Source organism: Camelus ferus, chromosome 11 (assembly GCF_009834535.1).
Source record: "Camelus ferus isolate YT-003-E chromosome 11, BCGSAC_Cfer_1.0, whole genome shotgun sequence".
Taxonomy (NCBI): Eukaryota; Metazoa; Chordata; class Mammalia; order Artiodactyla; family Camelidae; genus Camelus; species Camelus ferus.
This window is the reverse complement of record NC_045706.1, coordinates 3,245,361-3,273,228: the sequence shown is the minus strand read 5'-3', so window position 1 is coordinate 3,273,228 and position 27,868 is coordinate 3,245,361. Positions and strand designations below refer to the sequence as shown.

At 45.9% G+C, this 27,868-nt stretch overlaps 2 long non-coding RNA genes across 2 annotated transcripts; both read right to left on the bottom strand.

The window, feature by feature from the left end:
- On the bottom strand, positions 1–27,868 carry LOC116666915. Its single transcript, XR_004323718.1, has 3 exons — positions 27,858–27,868; positions 24,331–24,337; positions 1–134 (listed from the first exon to the last, which is right to left on the bottom strand). It is a non-coding gene; the product is annotated as an uncharacterized LOC116666915 (long non-coding RNA).
- On the bottom strand, positions 9,311–13,364 carry LOC116666914. Its single transcript, XR_004323717.1, has 4 exons — positions 13,269–13,364; positions 12,918–13,152; positions 11,450–11,652; positions 9,311–9,747 (listed from the first exon to the last, which is right to left on the bottom strand). It is a non-coding gene; the product is annotated as an uncharacterized LOC116666914 (long non-coding RNA).

Below are 27,868 nucleotides of genomic sequence, written 5' to 3'. Positions count from 1 at the left end.
GCAAGTATTACAATAAAGCAAGTCCCACGCGATTTTTGGTTTCCCAGTGCATGTAAAAGTTATGTTTACACTACACTGTAGCCTAGTAAGTGTGCAAAAGCATTATGTCTAAAAAAAAGAATGGACACACTTTACTTTAGAATAATGCTGTTGGGAAAACGGCGTTGGTAGACATGCCTGACAGCGGGGCTGCTACAACCCTCAGTGTGAAAAAAACACAGGATCTGCAGAGAAGTGAAGCACAATAAAAGGATGCATGGCTGTGGCTGCGAGCGACCCAGGCTCAGGGACCAGCATCCAGGGGACCGGGAGTCCTCCGTGAGACAGAGGTACCTTGCAGCAACGGTCAGACCCACGCACCGCCCAGTGACCAGACCTGCCATCAGGGTCACGGGAGCTCCTGACGTCACTGGTCCACGTTACAAGAGGAGGCACTAACACAGCCTCATCCTCACCAGGAACAATGCACACAGCCCGCTCCCCACAACCGAAACTGCAGGTTAGGATTTTCTAATTCAGAATTTAAAAGGCTGAGAAGAAACTGTCTGAAAGTGGACCTACCAAAGGCTTAGCTATCTTTGTTACGTATTGGGTACCTTTGTTAATACCTCACTGATGTAGGCAGAGGAGGTGTCCTTCCGAAAAGGAAACATGATGTTTTAAATTAAACTGGGACACATCATGTTCATTAACCGAAATCCCAGCCCCTTTGCTTTAGACATGGAATTGGGACAATCCCGGGCCCTGGAAATCTGGGCCCTTCTGAGCCTTAAACAGTCAAACAGCGAAGACGGGCCCCAGTGCCGCATGTAAGTCACTCTGAGATGCAGCTCAGCAAAAGCCACACCTGTGACCGTGCATCTGTGAATTTAATGGGCCTTTTCGTTTTGAATCTGGCAGTCAGCCCGACCAAAGCTCTACAGGGGAAGGAGGTGCGACGTGCAAGGGCCGAGGTCGGAGTAAAGGCGTGAGCGCCGGGGCCTGACGCGCCGTGGAGCCGCTCTCTAGTACCGCATGTGAGCGCTCCCGTCCCCGAGCTCCACCGGGGACCCACGGCGCCCCAAGGCCGCCACCCACCACCCGCCCGGCTCAGCCATGGGACGTGTCAGCCCCAAGCAGGACCTCATGTGCCAAGACTTAAGGACAACACTAACAAAGAACAAGAGACACACCTGACACAGGACAGCAGGTGGCGGGAGAGGGGGAGGCGTGAGGCCCTTCCACCCCCGACCACCTGCGATCGACCACCTGCGATCGATCGAGAGCGAGTTGTGAATCCAGGGCTTTTGGGGGGGAGGGTGTGTGAAGGGCTGAGAAGTGACCACTGGCCCTGGGCTGTTAGAGGCTTTATTTTTCTTAAATTGTGAGTTGGGGGAGTCCCTGGCCAGGCTGAGGTGGGACCAGCCTGTGTGGCTCCCACCCCAGGCCCACTGGGGGGCCCTCCTGTCGGTGTTCTCACTTCTTTGCACCGCGCTACCCTGGTGCCACCCAGCCTCCCAGCCGGGTGGGGAGTTACCCAGAGGCAGGGACGGGAGAGCCGGGAACAGAAGGAGAAAGACCCATGGACCCGCCCAAATGCACACCTGTTCCCAGCAAGGGACGCAGGTGTGCGACGGCAGGGCTCGGGGCCGTGGGCCTGGGCCAGGCAAGGGCTCAGGCTGCGCAGAGGCAGCTGCAGGCCTGCAGGAGGAGCCGGCTGTGTGCCGCCAGGGACCCCACCGCCCAGGGCCTGCCGGGCCGCCCGGCTGAGGGCAGCAGCTCGGGGTCACTGGAGGAGGAAGGAACCTTCCTTCGAGAGCTGCTGCCCCCCGGGACCCCAGTCCTCTCCGGGGGCCCCAGGCCCGGCCAGCGGGGAGAGAGCAGCTGCCCCACTAGAGGCCCCGCAGCAGACTTCTCCCCAGATGTCCCGCCCCAGCCGCGTTTCAACGCCGTCCAAAACAGCCTCCATGTGAAACCAGAGGTTCCAGAACAGCAGGGCTAGTTCCTCGGAAGTAACTTGTTTTCATCACACTGAGCACAGTGACCGCAGCGGCCAGCGCGAGGCGGCGGGCGAGGCAGTCCATCCCGCTGACCGACGGGGGACCAGGCAGAAGCTGCGGACGTGGCGCGTCACAGGGGTGGGCTCTCTTCACTGGCCTCCCTTCCCCTTCTTCCCCTCGGGTTAACTCTGTCAAAGAGCCTCTTTGAAAATTCAGGGTAAACCTGCGGTCCCGGCCAGCCTGAGCGTGTTCGCGGCACGGCGGCCCCCTGTGGACGACGCGCCTCGCGCACCTGCAAACGGCTCGGGATGGCGGGTCCTGGCCTGACGGTCCGCCTGCCTCTGTTCACCGTCGTCCCAACTTTGCAGAAGGAGAGAGGGAGTCACAGGGCAAAGGCAGGCGGCTCTCAGGGAGGAGTTCAGAAGGGTAAGAACTTCGGACGAGAGAACGAGACCCCCCTCTCCCCGTCCAAGATCTGGGCTTGTTCCCGAAGCAACTGCAACTCTATCCAAGTAGATTAACTGAGTTTCTAAAACAGGAGGCACAGAGACAGAGAAACACAAGCGGGGTTCCTGAGGAGGTGCTCGGAGTGAACCGGGCGGGGCGTGGGGAGAGGGTGCTGTGTTCCTGAGAAACGGCCGGCTCAGCAGGGGTTAGTCGGCCTTTCCGGCCAGGGTTAAACAGAGATCAGGGTTAGAGCAGTCAACGTTTTTCCCCTCCATCGAAAACTGTTTTTAGAAAATCACATGAACAGACAGGCCCTCCATCCCCAAATCCCAGGGCCCCTGCAGGTCTGGGCTTGGGCTGGAGATGAGGGCTGGGCTGGCTCCCCTCAACCTAAGGAAGTCCCCATCTACAGACTCCACGTCCCCCCACTGCCTGTGCCCCAGCCCCAACCCACTGGGAGAAGGCCACCCGCCCCTTCCCGGGTCTCAGGGCCCAGGATCCAGGCCGGGTTGGGGGCTGCTTTGGTGACATGCATCCTTCCCTGAGACCTTCAAGGCAAAGTAGGACTTCCATCCTTTGTGCTTTCTGTAAATTTTTCATCTTCTATCTCCCCCCACTTTTTATGCTGAAAAATTTCAAATATAAAAAACAAAAATGAAAGGATGCTACAATAAACGCCTGCGACTGATACCAGATTTGCCAGCTTTTAATGGTTTGTCACACTTGTTAAATCATTGACAGGCGGTCGCTCCATCCTGAAAACCTTCAGTGTGTCACCTACAAATAAGGAGGCTTAAAAAAAAAAAAGGCATGACTTTGACTGATGTGCACAAATTGGAGCTGAAGTGCTCTGTTCGATGGGGGGCTGGCGAGTGGGGGCCCTGACTTGTGCCTGTCGGTGCCAGGGCCAGCCCGACGTCCTCACCACGCTGGCCGTGCTCACCTTCACGCAGGCCTCAGCCAGCGCCCAGCCCCAGGACTCACGCTCCCACAGCGATGACAACACAGGGACCAAGTGTCCACAGAATTCTGTACTTAGAGCATCCTGTACCAACTTCAGCACCAAATAAACCACAAGTGCAGGTCGATGAGGCTCTGACTGCACCCATGAGCGTTTCTCTTGAGTTATTTCCGTCGTAATTAACACCTTTAGGAACAATAACACATGGACTTGAAGACGTGACACTGAACAGTGTTGTGTGTGAAGAAGAAAACAGGAAAACTAAGACAGGCTGACCACGGGGGACACTTAGACTCAAGGAAAGAGGAAGGACAGCTTCCCCAGACTCAGTGGCACTTGTTTTGCACACTCACCAGGCAGCAGGAGCTGGTGAGCCTGCTCCTCACACACTTCTCCCCAAAAGGGGGTCTTTGTTAGAAGAAACAAGTGAAGGTCCCTCTTGTAAAGACCACTCACAGCCCCAAACACCTGAGTTTCCCCTCCTAGTCCTCTCCGGCTAGCCCACGGCCCCACCAGGACACGGACCAATCGATGAACAGAGAGCTGTGTCCTGAGGTCTCAGACTTCCCCAGCCTCCTCCCACTCCCTGGGCCCAGCTCCCAGCCACCCCCACAGCCTCCGTCCACGGAAAACCTCCTTGGGGACAGTTCTGGTGCTCACTTATACTATGGTGTAAACAGCCTAAATCTCCCCAGATGGATTTACATTTTGGAGGATATCAAAACTTTAAGCTAAAGCAGCATGTCCCTAAACCCACGGGAGTAATCAGACTTTCCTTCGTTTCACCTGCAGGCATAATCAGCCCGAACGCTCCCAAATACCCCCTGAAGTAGTGACACACAGAAGACAGACAGAGGGGGCAACATGACCCCGGTGGGGACAGAAGGAGAAAGGCGTGGGGGGGCCTTCTGCTCTGCCCCAGGGCCCCCTCTGAGCCTCCATCGCCCCCCAGTCTTCCTGCCGGTGGCCTGGCGGCCTCCATTCCCGCAGATCGGCTGCTGACATGGCGAGTCGACACGGCGAGTCCCTGCAGCTGAAAGATGCCATTTCAAATGCAAAAAGGCAGTCACTTCTGCTGTATTGATTGCCAGCTGCCAGAGTCCGCTTCCCTCAGCCAAACACTGAGTGACTCCAGTCACAGGCAGTCACAGCCCAGTGGACAAAGGTGACAGGGCATCCAGCTGCACACAGGATGCCTGACTGGACGGCAGCAAGTGCCCGGCGTAGAAGAGGAGCGGGCGATCACGGCCACATCCTGGCACCGCTACTGCCACCTCACTCCCACAGTCGCCGGAGCCCGGCTCCCTGTGGACCCCTCCCACCCTGGGCTGGGCAAAGCAGAGCCCACTCTGGGGGCTCAGGCACAAAACCCAACCAGGGGACCTCCACCCTGACCTGGTGCGGGCTCAGGGGAGACAAGGCAAACTGCTCCTGCAGCCCGTCCGCCAAGCTGCTCTGAGAGGAAGGCCGGCCGGGCTGCCAGCACAGTGGGCCTGCGGGGCCACTCACAGGGCCAGACCCCACAGCTGCCCCGGAGCCAGCAGCTGATGGATGGATGGGGATGGTCCCCCTCCTCCCCAAACCTCCCTGGGTCTTGCCACTCACAAAAACCAGTCCCAAATATTCCCCAGAGAAGCCTGGTTCAGCGCAGACCCACCCACCCCCACCTGCAATGATTCTCTGACCCTCTCCCTGGCCCTTAGCTGCCCAGGTGCACCACACTTACTCAAGGCCCAGCAACAGAAATACATATTAGTTTCCTTAAAGAAAGTGAGAGGCTGACTATACAGACAATGGCCAGACTGAGGATGACAGTGGACTCTGACCCACAAGCTCAGCACTGCCAGCCCAGGAAGTCAAACCACAGCCCCTGCCATAATCAGCCCAGAGAGGTCAGGACGGGCCAGGAACAGCCAGCTTCCCTCATTTTGCAGGGCCAACTACAGAAAGCCAAATCCACTCTCTAAACACATCGCACCGGATGCTCAGCTTCCAGCGAGCTGCCTCCAGCTTCCCTGGGTCAATGGCCTCCAAACAGGGCACAGCTGGACCCTTCCCCTTTTTCCACCATGAAGCATTCCCGCCCCTCTGCCTGCCTTTGAGTCTCTGCCAAATGCAGGTGATGGAGGCCAAGCCCCTCTGCTGGAGCAGCCTCTGAACCAGGAGCCTCCATGTGCTCTCCTTTGGGTGGTCTCCATTTACTTCCCAAAAGGACATGAAAGGACCTCAAATAACTCACTTTAACTACTCTCTATCTTAAGAGAATGAGAGGACAAACGACCAACTCGGAGAAAATATTTGCCAATTACGTATCTCATAATGAACTTATATCCAGAATACACCAAGAACTCTAAGAACTCAACAGGAAGCAAACAACCAACTCAATAAAAAATCGGCAGAAACAGACACCTCGCCAAAGACGATATCAAATGGCAATAAACACACAAACATATTCGACATCATTAGCCATCAGGGAAAGACAAATTAAAACTACTACACAGCTATTACAATGGCCACAGTAAAAGATCCTGGTAATGACAAGTGCTTGACGAGAACGTGGTCAGCTGCAGCTCTCATCCGTCGCTGGTGGGAACGCAAGATGGCAGTCACTTTGGAGACCAGGTTCATCATTGCTTATAAAGTTAAGTGTGCACTTACTATATGACCCAGCACCCCCCATCCTAGGTTTTCACCCAAGAAAAATGAAAAATTATGTTCACACAAAAAAACTATACCCTGATTAATTAGAGCAATGTTATTTATAGTTGCCAAAAACTGGAAATGACCCAACTGGAAAACAAACTGCAATCCATGCATATAATAAAAATAAGTCAGCTACTGATAAATGCAACAGCAAAGGATCCCCTCAGATGCCAGCAGAAGAAGCCAGACCCAAAGGCCACATCATGTAAGATTCCATGAGTATGACATTCTGGAAAGGGCGGACCTACAGGGACACAGAACAGAACAGTGGCTGCCAGGGGCTGGGACGGAGGAAGCACTTTACTACAAAGACATGGGACAAGGGGTTTGGGGGGTGATGGAAGGGGCCTGTGTCTCAACTGTGGTGGTGGCGTGACTCGCAGCATTTGTCAAAACTCAGAACTGTCCACCACGAGAAGCAATTTTACTTGTGTGTAAGTTTAAAAGGAAATAAGTGACATTTTAAGAAATATTCTCTATCAACATAGCTTTTCGGATGCTCATTTCCAGCAAGGTTTTGAAGGACAATCGTAGTACTCTGAAGTCGCACGTTGCATTTATTATGCTAAAACGCCGTTAGTGACGCAATGCTAACTGCAAAAATGGAATAAACAATAGGCACACGGCTTCCCGCTGGCATCCTCACCCCACCTTCGCCCCCCACCCCCAACCCAGCACACTTTAAAGTCTATTGATTTACTTAATTTAGAACATGCGCTGTTTTCTGATGACAACGGTAATACATACTCGCTATGAAGATCTTAAAAAGAGGAAGACACAAACAGCACCAACCGTTCCATAATTAACTATCCTAACCTGTCATTTTCTTTTTCAAAATACTAATTTTTTCTTGAATGAAGTCATTATTAGCATTAATGGAATATTAAAAACCAGCCAACACAAATAGAAGGTACCCATAAAATGAACGTTAATTTTAATAAATCAGTTTCACTGTATTTTAAAAGGTTAAATTTGAAAAAACTGAAACACAAGTAATGAGATATCTAATGACTTCCCCTAAACACATACTTGAGAGTAAGCTCCTCCATGAAAAGAAGGGACCTGCCCATGGTCAGCCAGGAAGGACGGGCCGCGTCTTCCTGTGGGCCCTCAGCGTGGAGGTGGGGGACGGCAGCACCCCCTCACCGCTGGGGGACTTGTGAAAACAGATGTGGGGCTGGTGCCTCCCCTCCCAGCGCTTCTGGTCCCGTAGGCCCGGGGCCGGGTTTGGAACCTGCTCTCTTGGTAAACTCTCAGATGTGGTGGTGCCGGCTAGTCGGGGGCCCCGCTTTGAGGGTCCTTGCTTTAAGGTGCCTTTCTTCACCTTCTAGCTGATGGCAGTTTTCAGTCTGAGAATAAGTACCAAGAAAACCAAGCCATGTTTTACATCCTCAGAAACCCTGGGCCGCCTCACCGTGGTAACACTGGATACCAAGAATTAAGTCTTAAGCAAAATGACGTAAGGGACTTTGGGTTTCGGGCGACCTCCAGGGTCTGCTCTTCTGGATGAGTGGTTGGGCCGCGTCCTGAGGTGATGAGAGTTTGTTCTCTGTCCTCTCAGCACTCCCGTCAAGGTGGGGAAGACACTCACAAATACCTTTTATCAAGTCTTTCAAATGTGTCTTCATCACATTCAAAATATTTGCAGCGGGTCCTCCAGATGAGTTCATCGCTGGGTCACCCAAACCAGGAAAAGAACCCACCGTCGGCCTCAGGAGCCCCCCCACCCAGCCTCCCAGTCACCGCCCTCTCCAGCCCTGCACGTGGAATACTGATGTCAGCGTACGCTGCCTTCTCAGGATGAACGTCTGCTGTTCAAATGAGCTAATATGTCTGCAAGATATGCTAATTTGCAAAGCCGGCTGTAATCACGCGTACGATCTCACGGTTTGGAGACTTCATCCAGAAAGCTCTTGAAACACAAATGGAGGGAGGACTTTTTCAAGCAAAGGCCGAGAAGCATCAGCATTAAAGAGGCACTGTATCTCGCCAGCGGCCCCTCTCAATACGACTGACAGCTCAATGGCTTTGCTGCTCTCTGCGCTCCGGTCCCCACTCCTGGCGGGGGTTCCTCTGGGTGCTTCAGGGCGCAGGCGTCACATCCGGAGCATCCGTTTTGCGTCTGTGCGTCAGGGCGAGGGCTGAGACCGGCATGTGGCATCTAAAGGGGACTCCCTACTTCAGCCTCATCCCAAGTGAAAATCAGCAAAACGCCATCGGCAAAGTATAGTCATCCCACATTTGCCCGAAATTCATGGCAATACACAGGACCATCAGAACTGTGTTTGAGTCCTTTACCTGCTAAAACCCATGTCACCTCGTAAGTGGTGAGCATCAAGTCCTCATAGAATGCCATTAAAACAGGCGTGTTTCCTGAAGAAGTTCAAGGAAAATATTCAATGACCCAAGGAGAAGAAAACCTACCCCAGCAATTATCATCTTACTGGAACGAATTCACTGAGCCAAGAGGCAATAAACATGTTCATTTCCACATTTACTTTTAAAGTATTTGGTCCCTGCATTCTTTTGCACACTCTGAACAATAAATGACGGATGGATGAATGGATGATGGATGGACGGAGGGAGGGATCAATGGATGAGTAGATGGTGAGTGGATGGAAGGAAGGAAGGAGGGGAGGAAGGAAGGAAGATGGACAGATGGAGATGAAGTAGAGCCGTCATTACACCTGGAAGCAGATCGGCCTCGCCTGCCTGATAGTTGAATAACCTTGGTCAGTCTGGCTCACTGAGATTCTGTTTCCCCAGTTTTAACCCAAAAAAATTCAATAATGACTGCCCACTGACCTTTTGAGGTTATTGTGGGAACCATGTTAAGTGATAAAAAGGAAGGGGTTATTAAGATACACATTAATCCACTGGCTTAATGTCCTTTCTTATTTTATTTTATTTAAACTTTGATGTGAACTAGACTCTGTCCAACTCTCCCAAAGGTTCACTGGCGCACTTAACCCAAGCCGCTACAGAAGTGTTAGAACTCCGTGTGCGCACGTGAGAGTGTCAGCATGCGAGTCTGTGTGCGTGGGAGTGCGTGTGTGCACGTGTGCGCGTGTGCACACACGCAGGCCCGCGTGCTTTTCCCCAGCCAAGCTGCTATCATGATCAAGAAAAAACTCTGAAACCAAAACAAAAATGCTCATACACTTCTGCAGCTGTGTCAGGAATTTAAATAAAATATGTTTACATTCAGAGAAGACTTGAAAATGCCTGTAGACTCTCAAACAGAGGACCGAGGGAGGCGTTTTCTGAATCCTCATTCTAACAGCCGCTTGTCAGACTCGCCCAGACAGCTCTCGGGTGCCTTTACTAGATACCAAATCGCACAAACACCCTGTGTTTTCTTCCCCCAGTTCTCGGGAGGACTGGCGCGTCACCCAAGTGTCCGCAGTGCTGTTCCCTCCCCACCTGCAGGGGGGCAACCCATGAGACCACCTGCGCCTACGGCCTCCTAAACCCAGATAAAGACCCAAATAACCCACTCACAATTCTGCCCAGCGCAGGGAAGCCCTCAACCAACCTTCATTCCAGATGGGCAAGCCGGGGCGGGCAGTTTGAGTGCAAGTCCAGCTTCTTCAAACTGCGTCCACTTACGTACTGGCTCCCCACTGCTGTGGTCATAAATTACACAAACAAAGTGGCCTGAAACAACACAAATGTATTATTTTATAGTTCCATAGGTCGGAGGTCGCACCCGGGTCTCGCTGAGCTAAAATCAAGATGTCAGCAGGGCCGTGTTCCTTCCAGGGGCTCTGGGGGAGAACCCATTTCCTAGCCCTTTTCCAGCTTCTGGAAGCCACCTTCATGGCTTGGCTCATGGCCCCTTCTGTCTTCAAGGCCGACAGCAGTGGGTGGAGTCCTTCTCATGATGACCAACTCTTCTGACTCCCTCTTCCACTTTCGGAGACCCTGTGATTGCAGGGGGTCCACCTAGATAATCTAAGATAATCTCCCTATTTTAAGGTCAACTAATTAGCAACCTTAATTCCATCTGCAACTTTAATTCCCCTCCACGGTGTGACACAGTGTATTCCCAGGTTCCACCTTTAGGGGCCATGACCCTGCCTACTAGAATTTACCCACCTCCTTCAGCTCCTTCTCCTCCCATAACTCTTCCTCAAGTAAGAGCTATTCTCAGGGGGAAAGTCTGACACATAAGAAACACATAATAGAGCAGGTTTGATTACCTCTTCTCAGAGTATCTGTTCTTCACAGAGACACAGCACTAACATTTATGATGGACACCAGGAACCAAGTGTTAAGCAAAAGGAATGAATCCCTAACTGTAGGGTCAAGGGTGGTAGAGTCCTAAAAAAGTAAGTGGGCCTTTAAGGGTGAGTGTTGTGAATTCAGAGCCTGCACCAACTTCCCCGACCACTGATTCACTCACTCATTCAACCAACACGACCCACGGCACACTCTCTGCATGCTGTAGGGTGAGAGGGTCAGGGAAGATGATGATTGTCCATTCATGCTGCGGCCGGTGGGGAGACGTGAGCGTGGACTGGGGGCTCTCAGAGGCCAGAGGCGCCTCTGCTCCTCCTCCTAACACTCCCGTGGCCCAGCAGCTGTCACCACCTCACAACAGGCACTGACCACACACCACCCGAGTTTCACTGCTGACCTATCCTACTCCTCCCACCCCGGCCCCACCCACAGGCGCGGTCCTGGGTGGCCTCTGCGTTAAGGCAGTCATAAAGATGCACACAGTGGCAAACTTTTTATTGACTTAGGCCCTGATAAGGCCAAATGTAGCCAAGCAGGGCAAGAAATGGCCACAGAGACATCTCAGCACAGAGCACCTCAGGGCTCAATGTTCAGAACCAGCACTTGCTTCAGAATCAGACCCCAGTAGGAGGACGACCTCCAGCAAGGTTCCTGGGGCACACAATGGAGATAATAACACCCAGCTAGGAGGGTTCTGTGCAGATTAAATTGAATGATCACAGATGTAAAGCAATCATCACCTAGTAGGCATCCATTAAATGTTAGCTTTCTCTGCCTCCAGCAGTTACTCACAAATTATCAACATCGGCTGAGTCCTGAAATACCAGGGAGTCACTCAAAACAAATCATAAACACTGTGCTCGTGCTGGCTGTAACCTCTTTCCGATTTTAGCAGAATCATAGAAGAACCACTCAGGGACATATGGATCAAACCAGAGCAGCAGCTGAACTGGGAGCCATTCCATCACACCCACAGCCAGCTGGACTTCACTCCACTTTTCCAAAGTTGCTCCAGTATGAAGTGAGTCGTCAGCCTTTCTTTTCTAAAACCCACCATCAAAAGCAAAACCAACGGAAACTAAGCTCCAGCTTCACAGAAGTAGTAAATGATGGCAACCTCAAATAGCACGCGACGGGTAACAGCGCACAGGACCACGTCCAGGATGGACGGCTCAGCTTCTCCCTGCGGAGCCGGAACAGCGGGCAGACAGCACGAAAAAGGAGAGGGTCCTGCAAACCCTGCGGGGAAGCCGGACAGGAAGACAGACACAGCGGAAGAGGGGCCTTCCGTGGAAACGCTCTCAGCTTTTGAATTCCAACCTGGAGGAGTTCAGGAGAGAAGGGGAAAGGACAATCAGGTCTATTTACCAGAGATGAGCCAACACTAATCAAACAACAAAATGTAATTTAAAAAAATATGTGAGTTTACTGGGATGCAGTCCAAGGTCCTGTCAAAGTGAGGAACGGGGGGAAATGTGGAAAAACCTGCTCCCCGGGGAGGGACAATGCAGGACGGATGACGAGCCGGACTGACTAGTTCACTGGCTCACGCAGCCTCCGGGCTGCGGCTCAGACTGTCCTTGAGTAACGAGCCGGGCCCGACAGGACTGTCCCTCCCGGAAGATGAGCCGTGCTCTTCAATGAACGTCTAACAGAGACACGACCCAAGTGGAAACGGAACAGTTGGGGGTACAAAGGCTGACAAAGGACATGCTTTCAAAGAATTGCTCCAATAAACAGGGAAAACCATCTTCCACGCAAAAGCTTCTTTATCTTCTCAGATAAATTTAAGAGAAAATGGAATATGGAAGAGCTTAGAGACGGACTGTAAGAGATAAAACACAGAACATCACAGAACAGAGATGACAATAAAGAATAACAGAAGGGGTGCGATTTAAGAAAACAAAACTGTTCCAGAAGCAGAACCTCGATTAAAGCAGCAGCAACGTGGACAGTGCTGGGAGCTCAGGCACTGGGCGAGCCGAGGCAGACGTCACAGACCCAAGCGGGAGACGCAGGGAGACAGGAGAAGGCGGTGCGGGTGGAAGAAAGACTTCAGGCCCCAGGTTAGATTCAGTCGGTTCTGACGGACATGTGGGCGGTTCATTCATTCTTCTGTGTGGACACTCACCTGTTCATTCTAAAATCTTTGAATAGTTGAGTTCAGATGCGGTCCCAGGACCCTGGCCGTAGCAGTGAGGAAGCCACCAGCCCCTAAAGCTTAGCTTAACAGAGGAGACAGAGGCGGGGACGAAGGGAGGAAGAGAGCCAAGTTCAGACCCTGGTAACTGCTGTGAACAAGACCGATCCGAGTAAAGGGAAAGAGAGGGGCTGGGACGAGGGGTCCCCAAAGGGAGAGCACGTGGAGCAGACAAAAAACCATTCCAAGATACCATGGAAAGAAACTGTCTTACACTAAGGAAAGGCCTGATCCCCAGTCCAGGGGGGGAGTAACACAGAACTGTAAACACCAAGATACACCCAGAGGAAGTGACTGAATTTCAAGTATTAATTTAAAAATTTAAAAATAAAACAATAAAATAAAAACCCTAAGGACAGGAACCAGAGCAAGGAAATCAACTCACAAAGGTTCATCCCTGGCTGGCCCGAGACTGGGTGCACGCAGTTCTGAGCCAGGAGCCCACAGGCGCATCAGGCTGCGCCGACTCCGGACCCTCACACAGACACGGGGGCTCGGACGCCCCTCCGAGAGCAGAGTGCCCAAGCCCCCGCTCGGAGCTCCCGGCTCACTGGGATGGCGTCGCTGGTTCTCACAAAACAGAGAGCTCTGATGACTCCAAGGCCAGGGGAGGGTGGTTCCTAAAGAAAAACCACACTTTGAGAAACACTGTTATCCAAAATTTGGGGGGAAGAAGTATGACTCAAAGGTCTCACATGCAGCCAGTTTGTTTGTCCTTCCTGAACAGAAAACTCACCCTCTGTTAGAGCGCATGGAGCCCTTCGTGGACAGAGCACGGCTGGACGCCATCTAGGAAGGCCGCAGGGAAAACGGGCGCTGGCGCTGAGCCCTGCGTGTGTTTAAACATGGAATCAAGCTAGAGCGACTGCAAGAATTATGGGGATAAAGCAGAAAGTAAACCCAACTTTATTTTAATCGACAATATTAAAATCACAACGTAACTAACAATAATCCAGAGATGGGAGGAAACAGAATATAAAGCCGTGTATTTCCCCATCCATCATGCTTTGGGACAAATCAGGACCCTTTGAAGTTGATCAATCAAGAAACAGAAGCGTAAGCAATTCTTTAAAGTTATAAACGTGCCCGCTAAAAGAAATAAAATGCAACCGAATCTTCCCAGATGCGAGGCAGACTTTCTCCCCTCCCCAGCTCTCTCTCGGTGTCCCTCTTACACACACGCAGATTATGTGAGCAAAAGAAAGAACACAGAGGAAGCATGAAAAAAATGGAAACAATAACATAAAATCATGCATAACACCTTCTAAAAATACATCTGTCACAGCAGATGTAAACTGGATAAATTCACCTCTTAAAAAGTGTTTCATATTAAATTAAAAAGCAAATATATGCTGTAAGAAACACCTTTAAAAAGCTACCCAGAAAAGTCCAAAGTAAAAGTATGCCCATAAAAAGAATCTTAGAGATGAGTAAACACATTTCAAGGCAAGAAGCCGGAACGCCTTCAGCTCGTGCTGAACGCTCACCACCTCGAGAGGCTCTGGGCAACGCCAGGCGGTCCTCATCACACTCCCCCTCACTTCCTTCCAAGTGCTACTGACACCCGTGAGTGGCCGAAATCTTGTTTATTTGTGATTTCTTATATTACCTACAAAAGTAACCTTGGCCAGGGCAGATGTTTTTCCTGCCTCAACCCTGTTGCCTAGAACAGCATGCGGGTGACACGGGAGGAAGTACTTTTTGCAAAAATGAATAAAGAAGAGATATGATTTCAATGCCCATTTGACAATGATCTGACGCAAGAAAATCTATTCATCTTTGATCAGTAGGTCAAAGAAAAGAGTGTGATAAACAGATTCATGAAGAAAGTTCGTAACACTGAAAGTTCTTTTTTGATTAAAAAAAACTGAATAGATAAGATTCCTCCTTGAATTATACACACTTGCACACACACCCCCCCAAGTCAAAGGCAACATAATACTCAGTGGTGACATTTTGAGGCCAACGTCAGTCATTCAGCATAAGAAATAACTAACATGTTCTTAAGTCTTCATACTTTTCTAGAGGAGGACGGAAATACACAGGATAAAACTGTTAAAGTGATCATCAGATAACAGCTACAGAATGAGGAAAAAAACGAAATAATCAAACACCAGGCAAGAAATGAGAAACAAAAAGTCACAGGAAATTATAATGATACATTTTTACTTACTTATTACTACTTAGTAGACTGTTTATTATAAATTATAAAAATAAAAACACTGAAAACTGACCAGTAAGAAACAACACATGAAATCGTTGCGGACGTAGCCAAAGCAGTTATTTGGAGGAAAAAAGAGACTTGAATGCAAATGAAAAGAAAATTGAAGAAGAATCAAAATCTCCAACTCAAGAAGAAGTTGAATAAAACAAGAAAATAAACCAAACACAGGGGGGAGGAACAGTATCACAAAGACAAGACAAATTAGTGACATAGAAAGTGTAGCGTATCTTAGGGAAAAATCAAGGTACCAAAAAAAAAAAAAAAAAACCTACCAGAAATAATAAAATATTACTACCTTTGTTGGGCATGAAATTGCTATTCTAAAATCAATAACTTCTCTTTATGTAAATAAATACACAAAAATGCCTACTGGAAGGGGATTTCTCGTTCACAATAGCAAGAAACCAGATGAGAGTCTCAGGTGCAAACTTAAGACGCCTGCAGAGCCACAGCGGAAACACGTTTCACTCAGTGAAGGGACATGAGAGGCCTGAGTTAGCAGCAGGACACAGCTCCATAGTGAAAAGACATCAATTCTCCTAAAATTAATGGATTGTAAAAATCAGGATTTGGGGGGGAAATGGACAACATTATTCCAGTACGGTCATATGGAAAGTGAGACAGCAAACACTGTCAAGGGAAGAGTAATTCTGCAGTTGGCCCCCTACATCGCCCCCCACATCTGCAGGCGGCGCGCCCGCAGATCCAGGCTGGCTGGCTGCACAACCTCCTGAGTCTCAATGTCACAATTAAACGGTCGATCTTCAGAAAATGTGTAGGCAGTAAAAGTAAACCGTGCTGATTTGTGTTACTGGTAAAGGAAGGGACGTGTTCTTTGCTGTTTTTCTTTACTCGGAGCACAGTGAATGGACAGTGTCCGGGTCTAGGCATCAGGTGTTAGAGGCACCTGAGTGTCCAGAAGGATGGAAGCGTGGAAGTCCCAACAGAAGGAACGATGAAGAATCTGAGACTCCGTCTTCCAGGAAGATAAAGTTACAAACATTTTTAGTTATTCAAAGAGGATCATCCCATGAAAGAGATCAGCTATTTGCTTGTTTCTGAGGCCATGTATTAAACCAATATTGAGAGGTTACGTAAAAATAGATTATGACTTGATACACAGGAGAAATTCATGGAAATTAACTTAAGGAAGCTATTTTTCAAACTGTAACTTTGATGCATGCTTAGTGTAGAAAAATTGCAAATTGCAAAATAATAAAAAGAGGTAAATTAAAATTTTTTTTAAAAGAGAAGAGTAATTGCATTAACAAAGCATATGCTAAAGCTACGTGATTTAAAGCAGTTTGATATATACACAATGTGCTAAAATTCACAGAACTGGAGAACTAAAAGAAACTAAATGGAACTGAAAAGAAAAGCTAAAAAGAAACTAAGGGGACTAAAAGGACATTTAATTTTCCTGAATGATAATTTGCAGAAGTAACTTTTTTTAAAAAATACAGTATGATACAGAAATAAGAATCATTCAGTAAATACAGGCAACAGAATAGATAGAGTCTCTAAAAATTGAAAGCACATATAGAAATGTTCACGTTCTAACACTTGCATACAAACAGTGGGGAAGGATGGACACTTCGACAAACGTGTCAGGACAAGTGACAGCAATTTGAGGACAGGGAGGACTGAATCACTGCTTTACCCCTTTACATCAAAATTAACTTTGTTTGGACCAAATGCATAACTCTTGTGTGGCTGCCCCTTATTGAGGTATAACTGATACACAAAAAAACTGGACATATTTAATGTACACAATTTGATGTATCTGGACATACACACGCACCTATGAAACCATCACCAAGACAAGAGTGGAAAGGTGCCTGTCGGGGCCTGGGAGGAGGGTGGAAATGAGACTCTCAGTGGGTATAAAGTTTCAGTTATGCCAGAGGAGCATGTTCTAGAGATTTACAAATACTTCACTTTTTCCATGAAAGCATCATAGTTCTAAAAGGAGCCTGGTTTTCCTGATAAACTGGAAATGGCTAAATGGTTGTGACTGTGCCTCCCAAAGGCCAGAGACAATGAAAGCCTGAAAACACTGCCTAAATAAAATTTGTAAAATTCATTACGGCAAAACGTCCATATACTAAATCGGTAAAGAAAGGAAAGCCTGGGGGAAGTGCGGACAGCGCCTGCGACAGGTGAAGGGGAGTTTCCCAGCGCGTAAGAAGAGCGGCCGCGTCGCGTTCTTTTGTCTAAATTCAATCGACCCAAAAAGGAAGATGTCCAAAAACATGAACAGGCTGTTGAAGCAGAAATAAAGAAAAGAGAGGAACCAACCGTAAGTAAAAAAAGAAAAAAACGCAGAGCTTAGCAAAAAGTACCATTTTCACTTACAGATTTGCAAAGGTTTACCAGCCTGTTCACAGTCCAGTTCTGACAACAGTGTGGAAAAGCAGCATTCATGCCTGCTGGGTGATGGCTTGACTTGGTGCTCCTTTGAGAAGAGTTACGTGGCAAGAGTCCCCAAAATTTCAAGTGCACATGAACGCTTTGACCCAACGCACTCACTTCATTGTCTGAAAATTATCTCTCTCTCTCACACACACACACACACACACACGTATTCATTCCAGATAAGATACAGAGAAAGCTTTCTCTTTGCAAAGCCCTGGTCTTCACTCTCCATGTGAGTTATTTTAATTCTCTCAACAACTACATGCCGTGGGTTTCCTTTATTCCAGTTTTACAGATGACGGGACCACCGTGTCGAGGGCAGGCCGCGCGGCTGGTGAGAGGCCACGCTGGGATCTGAACTGGGTCCTTTTTACATCAAGCGTGCTCTGGAGCAGGGCCCTTTGTCTCGCCTTCCTCTGTGGGTCATGAGGAAAACTGCAAACTACTGCAGCATCTGTAGCCCAGAGCAAGTTAAGTAAGTTCGCGTGTGGAGGACCGCGCAGGATTCATATGCATCAGGCTGAACGTGTGTGTAGAAATAAAAACAAACATCTATATATCCAGGATGCATCATGCAGCAAGAAGCGAGGCACAGGCTGTAGAATAAAGCGCGACTCCTCTGCGTACGTGCCCCGCAGACGCCTGTGACGGCACAGAAGCAAATCCGATTTGCACCACCTCGGGGGAGAGGAACCCGGACACGTGGGAAACGGGCTGGTGGCAGCGGCGGTGGGGTGGGGTGGGGTGGGGGGACTTCTAATTTAGCATATTTTGTACTCTTCGCTTCCTTGAATAATGAGCATGCTTTTCTTTTATAGTTTTTTTTTAAAAAACTAATTTTGAAATAAAGAATAAACATTTCCTGGATACTTCCCCAGGATATGAGTCTGTTCCAAGAGGTACACACCCAAACCAGGAGGACTGGCAACTTTCTGACAATAGGATTTCTAGAAAGAGAGGAAAAAAATGACTTCAAGATGTGATGTTTCCTCATAAACAAGGGGCAGCCCGCACCGGGCTCCTGGTTTGCAGCTAGCCTGTCCCCCGGCGTTTGTTCTGAGCCTGATAAAGAAAGGCGGACGGGATGCCCTGCTGCTCCCCGGGCTCAGCGGGGAGCGCAGGTCCTATTTTACAGGGTGTCATGCCAGGTTCCCCCACCCCCGTCACGCGTTTTCAACAAGAACGTGCCCCCAGCCCCAGCCAAGGAGGAAGAGGCAGGGTCACAGGGCACAAGCATCTCAGCTCTCCCCGCTTGGGACACTCCCCACCGCCCGCAAGAAACTCCACAGCTGAAGACAGGCCTGCGTATCTCCTTTAAATGAGGGGAAAAGGTGCAAAATTTATAAGGTACAATTCCATGTACTCAGCCACGGCCCCCCCGAAACTGAGGAAGATTTTCAGAAGAATGACACTGGAGCTTGTTGGAGGGGAAAGGGCAATGCTGGGTAAACCATCCAACCCAACTGGCTGCAGCATTTTCACAGAAGAAATTGGAATTTCATCACACAGGGCTCGCGAGAACATGAGCTCTGTTTCAACCCCGCGGTCCAAACACAAACACCAGCCACGCGGTCATTTGCCTGTTTGGGAATTTCCATCGCGGATAATTGAAGAACAAGCCGCACTTCAGTTCGGGAAGATATACAGCTCCTTATCGGAGGAAGGTAGATGTTCTTCTTAACAGTGTACAGACACGGAGATTAAATTTCAGAGAGAGATTTATTTTGTGCTATTGTCCTGTTATTCACCAGAGAATTGTGCAATGCAAGTAATCTGATCAGAATAATGCATAGGGACATATTTCAGAAAACCAATAATTGCGGCAACACTGAGCTCTCCAGGTGCCAAAATAAAGTCCAGAATCACCCCCTCACTCTCTTCCCCCAATTCCTGAATCACAGCTTCACGCGACGGAGCGATGTTTCCATTACGGCACAAGCTGGCGGAAATCACTATTGGACTTTTAGAGATTTATTGTAATTTGAGATCTATGGCCCTTCTCTAGACCCAAAATCAAAATGATATTTTACAGACAAGCCCTCGCAAGATTTTACAGCTCTTTTTTAATTTAAGAATTCTTTGTCCTTGGTTAGGTACCACAAGTTGCTTTTTTTTATTATTATTATGTTATGAAGCAGTTAAGTCAAACAATAGAAAAATTACTAAAACTGGCTGTATTTAAATTCTGTTCACTTCTTTAACCTTTTGACTTACCTACATAAAAGGTAATCTTTCAAGAACAAGCCCCAAACAGAATCATTGCTTCTTTGCTTTCCTCGGGTCCTTATGGAATAAACAGAAACTGTAACAAGATCCCTTTAACCATTTTTTATTCTGCTCATATTTGCCATGATTTTATAACAGCCGGCGGTTTGCCTCCCTCACGTCATCACAATCAGTGCATCCTGGCATTAAAAACCATTTAGGGCCCGAGTCTTAAACGCACCCCCCACGCAGCAGTATAATGAACATCACGCACCGTTTCTGTCTACTGTCGCCAGCTTTACTGGCTGCACCAAGAAGCAGAGGAGCCAGGTCCTCGTATTTAAGCAGAGAGCAACCCGCTTACCCACGTGGAAAGTGGCATCGGATGAGACTGCAAAGGCGGCAGGAAGGGAAATGCACGAGCCCTCGACGGCCGCCGCCCCATGTTCTCGTGAAGTGGCCATGCACCGCACACCCCGCCAGAGGCCCCTCCTGGGAGTATTTTCCTTACAAACATGGACTGGTGTCTAAATTGTCCAGAACAAATGTGTTGAGTTGCTGGAAAATGGCATTGCGAAGAGCACAGCGATCTAACAAGCGGCTTTAGAAGCCTCATCACCGGGGAGGTTGCAGGCAATCCTGGGAAGTCCGTGCAGCGCCCTGTGGACGGAGTCCAGGTGTGCGCGGCTTCCCAGGGCACCTGCTGCCCCCTCTTCCTCTCTGACGGTCCAGCAGGTGGGGCAGGGCGGCCTCCCCTGGGCACAGTGCCTCTGCTTGTGAGACTAAACAGGGAAGGTCGGCTCAGCCACACAGGATCTCCTCCCAGGATCCCCCGGCATGAGACAGGGTGGAGTCGCCCCGTTCAACCACAGTCTCCCAGCGCAAAGCTAGAAACTGCTCCGAGGAAACTGAACGCCCATAAGACCCTAAGACTTTTGTCGTCAGCCACCAAGCAGAATGTACATCCCAGAGATGACTGGGTGTGGAATCTAGGGTGGGCTAGAATTTGAACTAGATCAGAGGCTATTTCAATGAGCTGTTATGGTTCCTAAGCTGTTTTTCTATGCCTCCCCCACTTGTAAACAGTTAACAGAGAAGGAAAGAACTCCATCTCAGAAATCAGTGTGAGTCTTTAGTTTATCTGTGAAAACAGGAAATGGGTGGTTTTTAGAGAAATGAATGCCCCCTGATTCACACATTGTTAAGAATATGTATTTAGCCCATCTTGGTAATAAATAAGCCTTATATTTATTTATATGTTGTTTTTCACACTTTCATTACCCCATGTGTTTTATGTTCTTTTACAGTCATTTCATTATTTCTGCTTCTTAACAGTGTGAACCAGGCAGATATTATAATCATCACTTTAGATGAGAAAACTGAACCTATGCAAAAATATTGATTTATTTTGCTTAAAATTAGAAATGAAGCAAAGATGTCTATTATCACTATGTTTTTTTAACATTGCTCTGACAGATTTTCCCAATGCAGTGACATGTGAAATATTTAAAAAATGAACTTATTATAAATGACAAAATCACTATTGGCAAGAAATACATCACCTACATAGAAACCCTTAGAATAATTGGAGTTTTAAGGAAAAGTAGCCAGAAACAAGTTAAATATAGAAAAATTAATTCCTAAGTTATGAGAAAACAGAATGGAAGAAAATTACTTTCCTAATAGCAAACAAAAATATAAAATACAAGGGCAAATCTGAACAAGAACTGTACAGAACTTGCAGCAGGAAAACCACAAATATTTCCTGAGAGACATTAAAACATTTTCTAGAACTGTATCTTGGTCATTGATGGGAAGACGGATACAGTAAAGATGAATCTTTTTCCAAATTAATTTAAAAGAGGAACACAAATGCAATCACAGCCCCAATGGATATGGTAAAAGTACCTGGCAGAATCATTCTAAATTTATATCAAAGATAAATAATAAAGAAGAGCTAAGAAATTATCGGAGGAGGAGAAGAGTGACGTGGGGAAACTCTCCCTCCCAAAAAGGGTCATTTAACCAACGACTTTTTCATTTAAAAGGGAAAATTACAAACTGTGGGAAAGGGACATTTAATTAAAAGGTTTAGGAAAAATGCCCATGCGTGTAATAAAACAGACATGTTACAGGCACACCTCATGTGATACAACAAAGTAAATCCCAGAGGGAGGAAAAATGGCCTCGTACAAAAATTTAAACACAAATATGCAAACATCTTAAAGTAAGACTATTTTCATATATATTTAGGCTGTGAATTCCATGAGGCGAGAATCACGTCTGTTTTTCTGAATGAATGAATGAGAAAATCCCGAAACAGTGACGGGGGAACAAGCACAAAGACAATATGGATTGCTGTGATGATTTAAAACATTTTTTAAAATAAGAGGTAAAGAAATCTGGAAAAAGACTGTAAATACTATGATCAAAGATTAAATCTTAATATTGAGAGATTTTATTAGAAAATAATAAAAAGCATTTGAGAAAAACAGAGAACATTTCAAATTGTGGTTTGGAAGAGTCAGGAGAGACACCCACTGTGACCGTCCTGCAGCTCTGAGGACCCTCTGTGGCTGGTGACATACATTTACACCAGCCTTCGTCTGGGCTGGACTCTCTCCAGCAGCTCAGACACGGAAGTATCGATCTCAACACACTTTCAATACTTTGACATCCTCATTATCTAGGGATGGCGCTGCCTTACCCAGATCCCTTTATAGAGACACACTTCAGTCACTGTTTGCTGAGCTGAGGTTTAGTAAAATCTTTACCAAAAAAGGTAGAATTTCACACTAACTTGGCTCACAAAAATAAAATGGAATAGGTTTGTTTTTCCCGAAGAATTGATTAATTCATCTGATATATAAATAAAACATTACTGTGCAAGAAAGATTAAAAATCTATTCGATCGTGAATTTTTGTGGTTTCAGCACCAGAAAAAACTCTTCTATTTCAAAAGCTTCCAAACATACATGCACACACACACACACGCACATTGTGAAGGAAACCAAACACCCAACCTAACTTCTCAAAACCTTGACATTCAGTTCATGGGTGCTCATTACCTTGGTCATCAAGCATCAAGAAGAAAGGTGAAGCCACTCAGGAGTTAATGGAAAATTAATGACGTCGGGGAGACAGGAAACAACACCAAATTAAACTGACTAAATTAACAGGGAAAATCTAGAAAAAATAAAAATACACAAAGAAATAGATTAAAAGGCAAAAACAATTATTTTCCTTTAAAAAGATAAAATAATGTAATGGCACAAAGTAGAAGGGCAAATATGTCTTAGAATTTTGTTCTGTATTTCTGATTCACTAACAGAATAAATGCTCTTTCTTTAAAAACTAGAAAACAAGATTCTGATTAGCACGGCCGACTGAAAGACGTGTCATCCCCTCACTGCTCTCCAAGCCCTGCTGAAGTCACCGACGGGAAGTTTTTTTTGATTTTTTGTTTTTGTTTTTATCCATTACAGCACCAGGAGAAAAGCAGCCCACCAACAGATCGAAAACAGGGAGGGGATTCTATTGAACACAGAGCACATGGGAAGTGATCAGTGGTAAACCCCAGTAAGCTGAAGTGCCAGCGATTCCGAGCGGACGAGAAAGAGGGCCTTCGTGAAAGTAAGTTTCCCAGGAGAACCCCATAATAGCCCCAAGATCAGACGAGTAAAAAGATCAGGTCATGGACAGTTCAGCCCAGAAATTACCTGAAGGCTGGTCTCCAAATTACCCCGATAAGCCCCGCCTCCCAGTGCTCACTTCCTTGTGTGGGCCCCTCCCTCATCCAATCTGGGTGAAGAGGATGGGGGTTGGGGGCACCACACAAGGTCTGAGTCTAGCCTTCGAGAGGACTGGTCGGTTCCGTTTCCCCCTTTTGAAATGTGCCCCTTTAGAATGTTCTGAGCTGCCCTTGTGAGAAGCCCAGCTCCACTGCTGAAGAGACCACCTAGAGAGACACACGTGAGCAAAGGCCACGTGACCCACAGGTAAGCTGCTCCCACCCCCTACAGGAAAGCCCAGGTGCCTGAGTCCCAGTGCCCCATCCCCCGCACGGACACTAGAGCCAGGGCCTCTCAGATCAGAATCTGCGTCACTGCCAAGGGGACCCAGGTACACAGCACAGCCATCAGTACCATTTGGCTTACAGTTCCATCTAGGAAGTGAGTAATTAGGAACCATCATACACTGGGGGAAGCAGCATGAAAGGCCAGTTCCCATCACGGAGGGGGAAGGGAAGAAGAAAAGTCAAATGAATGAGCTCAGAGGAGTATGAAAGGACCTACTGATTAATTTAAGACAGGATCTAATAAATTTATGAACATTAAAAATATGATTTCCAGGGTGAAAAACTCAATTAAAAAGAATAATTAGACAAAGCTGAATATCAAATTAGGAATGTGGAAGACTGGAAGAGTCTCCCAAAACTCAACCCAGAAGGACAGAGCTGAGAAGTACGGGAACATCTGAATGAGAACAAGGACTGACTGCGAAGCCCCAAAACCTAACAGCGTCTTCAAGGGAAACAAAGATACAGGAGGGGAGGAAGAAACAAAGCGTCAGTGGAGTGATGCTCCCTGTGTTGAAAAATGTCTGGAGTTTTTGGTTTGTTTTCTTCTGTTTTGTCTTATTGAAAGGGCTTATCAAGCACTAAACAAGAAGAATGAAGAGTGACACCTTCCTGGATTCACCCTGAAAGTGTCTGCAGAGAGAAGAGAAGATTATCCACAGGAATCAAAGCATCAAGTTGGCATCAGCCGTCTTATTTGCAAAAACAGGTCCTACAAGGAAACAGAGCAATGTTACAAGGACAAGGAATGAGAGTTTCATACCTAGAATTTCATACCTAGTCTGACTATCAGTCACGTAGAAGGCAAAATACGGATACTTACAGACCATCAGTGACCGGGAGATTTAGCCAACTTTTTACAAGACTGACTTAAACATTTACACTGGCAAATTTGAAAAGTGAATCTAATAAAGAAGAAGATAGTGGGTATAAGAAATAATGGTGAGAAAAATAACCAAAAAGTTATAACTTTAGAATAGAATTATTTTTATAATATAGCCATAGATGATGTGATTTTGAAAAAGTAAAATCATAATGCTAATAACAATAATATGAACTGAAAATTCTGAATTACATCAACAAAGTATGGGAGATGGAGAATCTGAGATCATAAAGGGTGTCTACTCATATTTGAGGAAGCTGAAATGTAATATTAGACCAAAAAGTCAAGACAAAGAATATTTAAGACAAAGAATGGTATCTTACATAAAATCTCTGTCCTTTTGGTTAATAGTATAAAATCCCATATACTGAACAACATAACATCAGAATATATAAAAAAAAGAATACACATACATATAACACAGAATATATAAAACAGTATATATATAAAAGACTATATGAAATATAGAAAACAAAAATGGGAAAAACAGAAAAAACTAGCTTGTTCAGAGACACAGAGTGAGATTTTAAGATACCTCTTAAAAATTACAAAGTGAAAAATGAATAAAGAGACAGAAGATTAAAATATCAACTTAAAAGCTTGATGAACAGGGTACAAAGAGAGCTTTGCCCACAACAAATGGAGAATCCATGGGTCTTTCAAACACTTGTGGAATATTTATTTTAAGATTTTGCCCTAGTTTTAGTGCTTAAAGAAAATTCAATGGATTCCACAAAAGTAGAAATCACAAGGTTGACATTCTCTGAATCCAAAACAATAAAACTAGAAGCCAATAACCAAAGAATTGCCCCAAAACATCACTACTCAAAAATGCGGACCAGAACCTCTGAATAACTTGTGCATGCAAAGGAAAATAAAAATCGAAATTAAAAACACTTAATAATGAGGGCGCTTCATGTCGAGACCCGTGAGCACAGGCAAAGCAGTCCTCAGAGGAGAATGCAGAGCTTTAACAGGTTTTCAGGAAAGAAGAAAGACTACAAGTAAACTAGCTATGCATTCAAGACATTGGAAAAATAACTAAAAAACCTCAAGTAAATATGAGGAAATAATTATGACAAAAAACAAGAGACACCATTCCTGTGCCACATACTTCCAACTAAAAATAATGAAAATTGTAATATTCCTTAAATGCATGAAAACTTGTTAATATGGTAAGGCATACAGTTGGCCAACAGGCACATGAAAAGATGCCCAACACTGTTAACCAGGGAAATACAAATCAAAACCACAGTGAGATATCACTTCACACCTGTCACAAATAACAAATGTTGGTGAAAATGTGGAGAAAAGAGAACCCTTGTGCACGGTTTGTAAGAATGTAAATCGATGCAGCCATTGTGCAAAATAGTTGGAAATCTCTCAAAAGACTCAAAATAGAACTACCATATGATCCAGCAATCCCACTCCTGGCTATATATCCAAAGAAAATGAAAACACTAATTCAAAAAGATACATGCACCCGAATGTTCATGGCAGCACTATTTACAATAGCCAAGATGTGGAAGCAACCTAAATGCCTATCAACAGATGGATGAATAAAGGATATATGGTATATATTTATATGTACATGATGGAATATTACTCAGCCATGAAAAAGGATGGACTTTTGCCATTTGCAACAACATAGATGGACTTGGAGGGTATTATGTATCGTGAAGTCAGACAGAGAAAGGCAAATACTGTATGATATCACTTACATGTGGAATCTAAAAAACAAACTAGTAAATATAACAAAAAAGAAACAGAATCACAGGTATCGAGAACAAACTAGTGGTTAGCAGTTGGAAAAGAGAAGGGGGAGGGGCAAAATAAGGGTAGAGGATTAGGAGGCACAAACTGTTAAGTACAAAATAAGTAGGCGGCAAGGATGTATTGTGCAGCACAGGGAATGCAGCCAATATTTTTGTAATAGCTATACATGGAGTATAACCTTTAAAATTGTGAATCACTACATTGTACACCCAAAACTTTTATAATATTGTAAATCAACTATACGCCAATTTTTTTAATTTAAAAATTTTTCAAACCTTAGTACACAAAAAATAAAATATTTATTTTGAAATAATTGTAGAGTCACATGCAATTGAAAGAAATAAAGCAAAGAGATTCCTTGTATCCTTAAAAAAAAAAGAAAAGAAAGAAAGAAACTTGGCAATATTGTAAGGAAATAACAGTCCAAAATACCAGTCCAAAATCTAAGGAAAGTGAGAACTCAGAAAGATAAGCCAAGCCCGGGAGGCAAAGGACCTCAGAATCATAAAACCACACAACTGCATTCATGGTGTCAATTGTCAATGTACTATAATGTGTAACTTTGGACCAGTACATTTTAAATGTTGATAAGATGGACAGTTTTTTTCTTTACAAAATTCTGAATGTCCACAAGTGACTAAAGAAATGTAGAAAACCAGAATAGACCAATACCTACAAAAGAAATAAAAAAAGTAACCAAACACATGCATCCCATATCCCACCGGCTGGGCCCAGACTCCCAGGCACAGAGATTTCCTGTGCTGTTTAAACTGCCCCTTGGACAAAGGAGATGGCTGTCCAATGTATATATTTTTATTAATTCCTCTTGGTATCATGTGTTCTTTTCTACATTTTTAAGTGGTAATATAACACATTTGTTACCATTTTTTGGTGACAGAGCTAAATAATGGTACGATTTTCCTCTGTTTTATTTAGCTGTATCCCATAGATTCTGATACACTGAGTTTTCCTTTGATCGGTTTTAGAAATTCTGCAATTTTGTTTATTCCCCCTTTGACCCAAGAGTTGTTAATAGAAGGTTTTGTTTTTCCAGGTGGAAGAAACTTTGTTTCTTATTTTCTTAATTCCTAGTTTTATTGCATTTAGTCAGTGAGGGTAGTTTGTATTACTTACATTTTTTGGAATTTACTGAGGTTTTCTTTATGGCCTAATATACGGTCATTTTTCATGAATGTGTACTTGAAAAGAGGTACAAAATTTGAAACATATTCACAAAGTCTGCCTTATCCTCTGCATTGTTTGGCCTTCTACGTGATGAGTGGGTAAGTGAGTCCTAGCCAGATTTTCTGTCCTCTTGTTCTGTCAGGGACCTGCCCTCCTGTACATGCCTGTCTATTTCTCTTGTTCCAGTGAACCTGTTCATTTCTTCCTTCCTCTCCTGTGGTTTCAGTCACACAAGTTTCACTAATGAGTAATCTAATGCAGATACTAGTAATTTTTATATCTTCATCATAATGTGTGGCCTTTAGCTTTATAAAATATCCTTTTTTCGTCATTTAAGGTTTATGGGCCTGAATCCCACCCTGTCTTTTGTCAAATTGCAGCACCTGCTTTGTTTCTATTGGTATTTGCATCTTTACCAGCCCTTCATTTATATTTCTCCATTACTGTGTATTAGGCATATCGCTGGGATTCAGCTTTGAGTTGTCTTCTGCTTTGTGGGCCAATCAGACACCATTGTTTCAATGAATGAGTTAAACCTTTCTACATTTACTGGTATGACAATATTTTATT